Raw genomic sequence first — 11,648 nt, 5'->3', positions numbered from 1 at the left:
TAGTGATAATTTGTAGTATCTATTAGATACCCAACATAATTTATTTAACTGAGTCTTTATCACAGTTCTGAAGAAGGGCGTTGTACTCCTTTAACAGAGGGATTATGACTGACACACAGTGCATCAGAAATTTCAGATTTTGATGCCCGAGTAGTGTCCCTCCATTACTATCATGGTTAACCCTTGATGGTGTGCAGATGACTAGGATGTGGACTCCGCATTTCAGAAACATTCATATCTTACAACATTATCAGATTCTTAACAAATTTAGGTTGTGCTATAATCAATAGTATATAAACCCTATGAGCATATACAGGGGGAGGAAATCCCCCTCAGGAACAGTCATAGGGGAGAGGAATAAAGGGAAAATGGGAGGGAGGGAAGAATGGGAGGATACAAGGGATGGGATAACCATTGAAATGTAACAAGAATAAATTAATAAAAAAATTTAAAAAATGAATATTATCTTCTACTTTCCAATAGGCATATGTAAGAATCCACCAATGGTTGGTCATGTGGTTCAGATCATTCAATGTCCAACTAGCATGCTTGAAAACCTAGGATCTGTCCCCACCACCTAATAAAATTGCGTGTGGTGGTGCAAGACTTGTAATTTTCCATGGTAATTTTCGGTTATATCATGAATTTGAAGCCAGCAAGTGCTATATGAGATCCTGTCTCAGAAATTTGAAATGTGGGGGATAGCTAACAATGTATAGTTTTAGAAAATCTTTATGAAGCCCAATACTTTCACATCAACTGTAAGTCCATCTCCAGGGCCAGCTGACAATGTGTTTTAGGACATGTTTACCCACATGCAGCTTGGTGAACCAATGACGCTAATTTATTAGGAACAAGGATAAGGAGTTACTTACAGGCACATGAGGCACTTCCCCCAGTCATGGTAACTACTTACATAGCTTCTGGAGAGCTGAGCTGAGGCCTCATGCACTATCTCAGAAGCTACCCGTGAGCTCCTTTCTCTTGTGCCTTCCCTCCTTTTCATGAATATTAATAAGTCCAATCTTGTAACTTGTGTGGGTAATCACAGCTGCTCTGAATTCAAGAAGGCAACAGCCACACCATGCCTAGAAGACAGCATTCTACAACACATGCATCTTCATCGATGTGATTTTGAACTTCGGTGATGAATGCAAACAGTTCATGGATGCCTCTTTTTTGTTTGTTTATTTCTTTGTTTGTTTCAGCTTCCCTAGTAAAAGCTTGGAGCAGAAAGAGGAGATTATGAACACAAAATTCAATTTGTAGTTTAGCTCATAATAATGGTGCCCATATCAGTTTGTTTGTTTCTTAGCTTTGAGAAATGAATGTTTGGTGACGTTTAGTAGTGAATACTCTACAATGCAAGAGGGTAACTTTGTTGGTTGGTTTTCATTTTTAACTTGATGCAACCTAGAATCTCATGGAAAGAGAGTCACAATGAAGGATTGCCTTCAGTGGGTTGGCCTGTAGTAATATCTATGGGACATTGTCTTAATTAATCCCAGCACCTTTCCCTGAGAAGAGAGTTCTGAAGTGTTTAAGAGTAGAGAAATCCAGCTGAAAAGCCAGCAAGCAGCATGTATTTTATTCTCCTCTATTCTTGACTGTGGATGGGATGTAGCTAACTACTTCAAGATCCTGCCATTGTAACATCCCTGATAAAAGACCATAACCTGAAATTATAAGCTGAAATAAGCCCCCTTCTCTTCTAAATTGATTTTTGCCAATATAGTTTTTATCCTATTAAAGACAAAACCAGAAGAAAAAAATGATAAGTGAGTTAGGCAGAGGATGTGATAAGTAAAATAATGCTCCCTTGAGGCTGTCTAAAAACTGTGAACACATTAGCCATAGCATCCCTGTATGAAAAGAGGAAAGTGTAGGAATCAGGGGCGGGATGATAGAGTAGGAGAGAAAGTTTCTGATTTTGAAATTCAAAGGAGGCTACATAAAAAGGAATACAGAAAGCCTCTGAAAACTGGGAAAGAATAAGCTGTTATCTTGAACATCCAGAAGGCACGCAGCCTTGCTAGCACCATGTGCAGTGGGCTTGGCATCCTCACCAGCACCTTCCCTGTGTGCAGTGGGCTCTGCAGCCTTGCCAGTACCTCCCCTGTGTGCAGTGGACTCTGCAACCTCTCCAGCACCTTCCCTGTGTGCAGTGGACTCTGCAGCCTCACCAGCACCTTCCCTGTGTGCAGTGGGCTCTGCAGCCTTGCCAGCACCTCCCCTGTGTGCAGTGGGCTCTGCAACCTCTCATACTTTTCCTGTGTACACTGGGCTCTGCAGCCTCGCTAGTACCTTTACTATGTGCAGTGGACTCCACAGCAGATCTCTTACATCTGCAAAAAATATCAACAAGTTTGTGGCATCATTTATGTGACATCCAAGAATTATAAGAAGTCTGTGAAGAACTGACTTTGCAATTATGCCAAATTTATAATATTATTATAAAATTGAGCATTACTTTAAAGATGTTAAGGAAAGCTATGGTGCATTGACAACAACTGCAGTGCAGTCCTTCAATATTTCCTCAACTCAGTTCAACATAACTCTGTATACTCAAGTACGTTTGAGTTCCTTTCCATGGGATCTGGTGCCTCTATCCTCCCTTTTGTTCAGTTTCTCCAAAGCCTGACACCTCTCTCAGATGCCGTATCTGTCTGTGTAGGAAGCATTTGACACAGTGCCCCCATCTCAGGTCTCTGACCTCCACCTCCTCCTTAGATGTATCCTTGACACTGCTAGTTAAGTGTGACAGCAGTTGCTGCCACCTTCCACAAGGTTTGGGCAAAACAACACTCTTTTATGTAACGTATTTCACTGCAGATAGAAATTTGGAAAAGCTCTGAGCTATATTGCCATGGAAACAAGGCAGCAATGAAAATGTAGCCATTTCTTTCATCACAGCAATAGAATACCAGGAAGATATGCCACCATCAAACCAGCTTAGGAAGGCCTTCATCATGATCACATTCCAGTCTGCATCCTGCTTTGCACTGTGCTGGCTGCACAGCATGCTTGCAGGTCACAGTGTCCCCTTGAGAAACAAAGAGTGAAGAAATGAAAGAGTCCATTCTGTGGGCTCCATGCCCTAGCTTTTCTTTAGTTCCGGTCATTTCCCTTGTTCGTATTTATTCTATTTACCCAAATATGGTTATTCCTAATGTAGGTTGTCAGTAATTTTTTAAAAAACTATCTTTAGGGTACAAGGAGTGTTCTCTGTCTGGAATTATTGTTGGATGTCTAGGTGTCCAAAATGCTGAAATGAGAAAGCCACACTTTAGACACCTTGTGTGGATCTTGGCATGATCCATCTTCATACATAATCTCTATGGAGGCCAGTAAGCCTTGCAGTCTACACTTGCAATGTGTCTCCATCTTTGGTGTGTGTGTGTACACAATCAATACTGCATAACAACTTTACTCACTTGTTGTCATTTATGCTCTTTTTTTTATCTTTTATTATAGGCCTAATTGACTTCAAATGTTTTTATAAAATATATGGAAATCCATGAGCACCCATAACTCTAATCATACATAGGAATATTTCTCAATTCTTTACTGGATAGACATGGGATGGAAGCTAGGAAATGCTGAGGACGGCTCAGTCTCAGATTATTATTTGCTGAAAAACTCTGGATGAAAAGCTAAGTCTTTCAAAGCTTTCTATCCTTCTGTGAGCCCAGAACTCTAGCTAGCATCCAAGTACAATGAATATATGGGTTACAGGTGCTATCAGTCAGCAATGCTCTAGAACCACACAGGCAGAACATATCTAAACAACAGGTTGAGTATATGACAAGAAAACTGATACCTTACATAGTGCAGCTCATGTCATCATAACATTCAATATTGTACCATTTGATAACCTACCAAACCACTCTATTTCATTGTATCAAAGTAGAAGAAAATATTTGAATTTTTTGTTTTGTTTTTGCTATGACAAGAAACAAAGATTTTTGTATCTGAAATAATCTTGAGTTTGCAACTCTGGCGACTCCACTGTCTTTGGGCAGAGACAAACGAGCCTTTGTTCTCTAACCCTGCATTCTCTGGATCTGCATGTGTGAAGGAAAATCATCAAGACTATTTATTTTATTTTAATGGAGAAAATAATAGTGGAGAAAATGCCCACATATTCTTTTTCCTGGGGGGTGGGGTAGGGAGAGGGTCAGTGAGAAGCGCCTGTTGTACAGGCATGAGGAACTGTGTTCAGTTCCAAACACTTCAGTCAACGCTGTGTGTGGTGTGTCTATCTGCTACCCCAGTGCTATGGTGGTTGAGGTAGAGCAGAGAAAGGTAGATCTCCACAGCTCACACACCGGCTCATATAGCCAAAATAGCAGCCTTTAGCTTCTGCAAGAGACCTCGTCTAAAAGAATATGCAGTCTAAATTGATCTCTAAAATATGTTACTTATACGAAATTTAAAAGTTACCTTTATATTTATGTTCTATGTATAAATAGATTGGTTTCAAACATTAAAATAAAGAGATTTACTACCAAAAAAAAAAAAAAAAAAAGAATATGCTATGGAGAAGGATGGAAGGAGACACTTGAATTCCACCTCTGTCTTCCACTGGTGCATATGGGAGGGAGTGCATTCACCTATGCACCGTGCACACGCATGCACTTACTACAATGCCCAGTGAGTAAATAAATCAGAAGAGTTTCCTTGCTGCATTTTCACAGGGGGAAGAACGGTATCTAATAACCTACCATCCATTCCTTTTGTTTGAGGTAGGCAGCAGCAGTCTTTAATATGGTTTTATTTGTGTTTCAATAAAGAGAAGCCAGGATACAGACATAGACATTTATACTCTGCAATCTTTCTTGAAGTCTGAAGGATGAGAGAGAAGAGGGACGGATGTGCACAACCCCAACACCTCTGTCTGAATCTTAAAATGATGCGTCTTTCGATAAACATTAAATCTTGTTATTGCTCTAAGGCAATAAATCTTCTGAGACATGGGGGAGGCAGAAACACCGCTGCACTAATGAGATTACTCTGGAAATAAAGCGGTGGATTAGTAAAATCTAATTTGGAAGTGATGAAGTACATGTGATGTCCAAGTAATTATTCCTGCACAGTTGCATCCACAGGGAGCTGGGAGTTATTGGGCAGTGCACTGTGTTAATGATGTGGCCGCCTGACATTTGAGTGGATGTGCTGACCGTCTGCTGTGTCGCCTCTCCCATTGTCAACATTCACGACTGGGTCCAGCAGCTGTGTTCAAAATGTTGCCAAGGAAAATCTGGAGCTCAGTGTGTGTATGTCTGTGTCTGTGTGTGAATGCATGCACCGCTGTGTGTGTTTGTGTATGCATAAGCATATTGTGTTCATCTATGATTTTATGTACACTTATATACATTTATGTATATCAGTATGTGAATATGTGTGCATATCAGTATGTTCATACGTGTACTTATGTTTATATGTGTCTGTGTGTATTCATATGTATGTGCACATGTGCCTTGGGTCTGTGCATACCTTCTTAAGTTAGTGTTTTAGACGTTTTAAAATTTGGCCCAATTCAGAAGTGCTATCTTCAAAGAAAGTCATAGCTAGTACCCTAAAATCTGGTGTTTCTATTTAAACACTAAGACCAAGCACGTCCTTTGAGTTCTTTATGTCTTCATTGGTCTTTCAAAAGCATGAAGCTGATGACTGAGATTAACTCAAGCATCAATGGAAATATTTCTTTGCCTCATCTGGTCTTGATTATGGAGCTCTCTGATCAGTGCAGTAATGTAGTGGCTTTATGACAAAAGAACACTGTGGCTTTAATACCTAACTAATTTGCCCCCAAATAAAATGAGTGAAATGTGCTAGTGAAGTTGAAAGAACAAGCAAACCTAACAAGAGAAATACACTGTGACGAAAGCCTCTTGATTTTTAATACATCATGTTTCATTTAATGAGTTTTCATGCGTATTTGAGGCCAGGTGAAGGGCTGGCATCAGCAGCAGCAGTGAGGGCTTTTCAGAGGAGAGGCTCGAGAGACTGAGAAGCAAAATAAGACGTGGGAAAGCAAGAAGTGTCAGAGAGAAGATGACTTCCCCAAAGGCACAAAGTAGCTCTTCATTTGGTATGTTTAGACCTAGTTTTTAAATTTCATTTTATGTTTGTGTATATACATGTGTGTGTGTATGTGTGTGTGTGTGTGTGTGTGTGTGAGAGAGAGAGAGAGAGAGAGAGAGAGAGAGAGAGAGAGAGAGAGAGAGAGAGAGAGAGAGAGAGAGAGCAGCCTTGACTCCTTGCAACACTTGAGTCTAAACAATAAAGAAGCAAGTTTCTAATTTCTACTCTTTGGTATATTTCCCAAAAGGAGAAGGTTGGAGAGCTGCAGTCAAGGTTGGCCTTGATTATTCATGAACCAAAAGGAAAAATAAATGAACTCTTTATTCAGACCTAGATCCCTTGTTCCACTTTTCGAGAGTAAATTCTAGCAATAGGTTGGTGGGGTTTATTTTTCTGCTTTTGTTACAGATTCATTAAAAGGCACAACCAGCATATTTAAGAGCTTGACTGACTCAATCACAGACATCTTCAGGCTGCCCATGCACCTCCCCTGTATGATACATCCTTATTAGTAGGTAAATACATGTCAATCCCTTAAACACACACAGACACACACACAGACACACACACAGACACACACACACACACACACACACACACACACACACACACACACATTCATCTATGAGATTAAGGTTTAGACACCAACTCGGGGCTACAATGATGTAATTTTCATGTATTATAATTAATTATTATTACAAGATAGAGAAGAGAAGTTTAGCCCTGCCTTTATTCTCACAAGCAGGTATCGGTTCACATTGCCTGCAGGGGTTACCACCTGAGTCTTATCTGCTGGCGATAATGTAGCTGGCCATATGACCTCATTCAGAATAAACAGCTCTAAGGAAAAAAACTCTCCCCTTGTCCTTCTAAAACACCCCATTCCTTTTCCTCCTGACACCTGGGTACACTCCCATCATGTGGGGAACCCCATGGGATTACATAAATACTTGTCATGTAGTATACTGGGAATAGCCACTTTCCATTACATTTCCCAGCACACTATATCATTTCTCTTAAAGATGCCAGTTGTAATCTGGAAGAACATAATGCTATCAATCTATGAACTCCTTCCAGAATAGTCTAATTGAACTGTTGATTGTGAATTTTGAAAATGGGGGAAAATCATTCCAGAAGCCTTGTGATGTTAGATACTTGGGTGGCACCTCAAACTAGCAATTCTGTTGTTTAATAATTGATCATGGGTAGCACCTTAATTAAGTCAGATTCCTTATAAACATGTCCCTAACAAATCCAAGCATTTGGCCAAACCAGCTTCTCATGCAGGAACGCCATCAAAAACACAGTGGAAAATTCTGAGAATCTCTGGGACTATTTATTCCATTGTTGTTGCTCAGAGCATCTGTGTCCATGTGGGATAAGGAGACTGCAGCTTCCAAGAATCAGAAAAGCTTCCTAAACTATATTTTAGGAATTCTAGTGATGTAGAAATGAATGATAAGCAATTAATATTCTTAAAAGACATTTTCCAACCCAGGAGACCCACAGGTAAAGCACAATAAACAGAGCAAACAACCAGTGCTCAGTCCACATCTGTTCAGAGTTCTAGGGTAGCGATGGATCCTGCAGATGGAACATGGAGGGGCACTTGTTTTTCAGAGTTGAGTCTGGAAGTCTCTGTTGGAATCCTCCATAAAGATAAGACAGCAGAGGGTCTTTGAGGAACCTGCCACAAGACACATACTGTGTTAAAAACAGAAGTATATGAGTCTTACCAGACATAAAAAAAACATGGCAGGAGATGGTCTTACAGTGATGGATTGACTTGGCCTGTGGGGAAGAATGATGTGGCAAGTGTTTGGACTTTCCTACTGACCGTGGGCTTTCAGGAAGTGGATACACTCTTCAGACTGTACAAGGCAACACATCCAGTGACAAAGGTAGGCTTGGATTTCAAAAGTATTTGCAGATAATGGTACTCTTCAGACTTTTAGATCACCCCAGAACATCCATGGTTTGTAATAACAGTAGACAGTCTTGGTTTGGTTCTATTCCAGGTTTGGCCCATCGGGCCCAGGAATAACCTGATAGTGTGAGAAGGAGCAAAATAATTCACGGTGTTAGGGCTCTGATAACTCCAGCAGGCCTCTCAGGATCCTTCTGCCAAAGTTCTCCTGCTTCCACTGTGTGCTCCTGCACTGCCTGGGCAACAGCCAAGTTGCTCCCCACCCCCAGAAATCTGCTGTAGCTTCTGTCTAGAAGCAATGTGGAAACACTATTCAATAAGCAACATATTTTTGAAAGATGGTCTCTTAAAATATTTACTTTCTATTTTTATTGATTATTAAAACATGTCTGATCCCCAACCCAAGTATCTCTGCTTACTAGTGACAATCAAAAACCAGTGTAAGACACATCTCTAGAATATTCCTTTAGAAATAGTACATCTATCTTTTCCTTCTGTACAATTGACTGTTTGCTCTTGTATAACCAGTTTCCAGAGATGAGTAACTGTATTATGTTCCTTACCAAACTTATTTCAATATAATAGATATAAAGAAGTTAATCTGTATTTGAGCATATTAAAGAATCAGCTATAATATTTATCATAGAGGATGTTGATGACTATAGTGCCTATTATACAACCTTAGTGTCTCATGCACAAAGACACTTATTTCAGATCTTATTACTGGGTATGTATGTTCTGCTATGAAACTTTACAGTTTTATTTTGTAAGATTTAAATTTTCCTTTAAGTTTTTGCTTTTGTTTGTTGAAATTTTGACTTAAGTGTATAGCATATCTATAGCCAACTGTTTATTTTGAGAACAACTCCTTTTCTTTATTTTTATATATTCAGTTGTGAGCCTAGCCTTTAATGGTTGAACCATCTTTCTAGCCCAATAAATTTTTTATTTTATTTTGTTTTTATCTTTTTGGGTTTTCAAGACAGGGTTTCTCTAAGTAGCCTTGGCTGTCCTGGCCTTGATTTGTAGACCAGGCTGGCCTTGAACTCACACAGATCTACCTGCCTTTGCCCTCCAAGTACAGGAACTTAAAGTGTGCACAACCATGTGTGGCTCTTCATTAGTCTTTAATTTTAATTTAATTTAATGTCACTGGCATCTAAGTCTCATGTATAATATATATATATATATATATATATATATATATATATATATATATATATTCTGAGGAAGATTTCATATACATATGATATATATGACATGTTGATAAAGTCAAAACTAATGTCAAAAAGCTTTAAAAAACCTGAGGTAGAAAAAGAATCAGTATTTGTTAAATGTCTACATATCAATTGTCATGGTGGTCATATTATCATCAATCCTTATAGTCCCTCTGTACAATCAGTGTAATATTGTGTATTCTAATGATTCCTTAAAGTTCACATGGCTGGGGAGCAGTTAATTCCTGCTCAAATATATATGTCATATATATAATTTCCCCAGTGGCATTACACATACTTGTATTAAATTAGTGCTTCAAATATGTTTGTTGTTATCAATGTACACACATTACACAAATGTAATTTGTATAATAATATTTGTCTCGCATGTATGAGCTAAATGTAACTCTAGGCATCAGACTTGAGTTCAGCATTTCATTTTTACATTCTAAATAGCTCTGACTTTGCAATCACTCTGCAGAGGTGTCTGTCACAGCTTAGAGCATCACCCTGAGGCTGTCACAAGTGACCTGTGAATTTACACATCCATAATCATTGGCAAGCAGACTACTGCTCCAGCATTCACCCCAAGCAAAGAGCTTGGCACGGGCTGTGTTAACCAGCCAGCACAACATGTGGCCTGAGCATATGGTCAAGTGATTTGCGGTTTAGAAAGGCCAGTTTCTGGAACTGAGCTGGCCTCAGAGCCTCACTGTCAGCATGAAAAAAGATCTCCTTATTTACCAGGGTGAAAAGAAAAGGGAGCCTTCAAATTACCTCACCCACAGCCCTACACAATGAAACAGGAGGAGAAATCACACATTAATAGACAGCAAAGTAAGTGTGAGATCCTCAGCAAAGGCTGCAGAAAGGACGCAAAAAAGTAGTTTGCAGCTCTGATTGGAAGTGAAAAGAGAAGAAATTGGAAGCGAAGCCCCACAAATTAAAATGAAAACCACAGTTCTCCTGAGCTCTCCAACCTCAGTCCCCAGACCATCCCCCCATGCTCTAACTGTCCTACTTCAAGCCTAACGAGTTGGGTTGGGAAGGACTCTTGCCTGTAAATGAAACCGTTCATCATTGTAACATTCATTAGGCATCTGAGTGCTTGTTATTAATGGTTCAAAGTACAACAATAGAAGTCAGGCGTTGCTGGGATATTTTGTGTTTAGCAAACCAAGAAAGTGGGTTTGCTTTAAGAAACTGTGAATTGTTAGAGACAATTGTCTTGGTTGCGTTTTATTCTGGTTTGTTTTGTTTTGTTTTGTCATTTGTTCACTTGATATAAGCTAGAGTCCTCTGAAAAGAAAGAATCTTAATTGAGAAGATGCCTCAGATAGATTGGCCCATAGGCGGAACTGTGGAGGATTGTCTTGATTAATGCGTTATGATGGACGGCCCAGCCCACGGTGGGCTGTATACCTAGGCAGGTGGACCCAGGCCCTATAAGAAAGCAGGCAGAGCAAGGCAGGAGGAGCAAGTCAGTAAGCAGCATCCCATCATGGCCTCTGCATCAGCTCCTGTTTCCAGGTTCCAGCCCTGCCTTCCCTCAGCGATAGGCTGTGACCTGAAAGCTGTAAGATGGATTAAACCTTTCCAAGTTTCCTTCGGTCACAGTGCTTTATCAGGGCAATAGAAACCCTAACTAACACAGTCATATGCGGCTGACTCCTTAATTTGCTCTGGGGAAGACCGGAAGCTGGGATTTGGGTACTTCCCTATTTACTGCCTTTGGCGTTTTGTTATGGCAGTTAGTTGGCTTCATATCCTCCTGAAGTTGGGCGTTTAGATCCAAATCTCCCCTTCTCTGCCTAGTCTTGTAGTTACTTACACAACGAGTGTTCTCTCACTGCCCGTGTCAGACCTGTGGTGACAACGCTGTCTGAGGAACCTGCTTAAAGCAGTGTCTAGCGCAAGATTAACGTCTCACAGGTCCTATCTGTTCTCATTCTTGTGTGCACAGCACTCACACCCAACCTCCTGGCCTAGGAACAGCAGCACGCCAACACCATTTGGTAGTGTGATAGTATTCCTCGGTATCTATGGAAACACAGGTAAATAAATGTAAATTAAAATAAGCATCCGCTGTGTAGGTAATGCTCCCAGAGATTCAAATATTTGCTAGTTTTGGATATTAGAGAAAGTAAAAAATAATTCCAATAATCATAAATACTAAAATAATACTAAAAAAAAAACAAAACGAATTTGAAGTATAATTTGTCAACGTCCACATTCTCCTGTAGGAAGATAGATTAGGAGATAAAGTCTTACATAAATGTACAAAGCTCCATGGTTTATCCCTTATACATAGTTACCACGGCATTGTAGTTGCAAAAGTATCTAGAAACAAAGGCCTATAGAAGACTCAAATTTTAGTGCATGCTTATAACAAATTTAAGCTAGCTGTTGAAACAGTG

Source organism: Acomys minous, assembly GCF_964271855.1.
Source record: "Acomys minous genome assembly, chromosome: 2".
NCBI lineage: Eukaryota > Metazoa > Chordata > Mammalia > Rodentia > Muridae > Acomys > Acomys minous.
Note: the sequence above shows the minus strand (reverse complement) of the source record.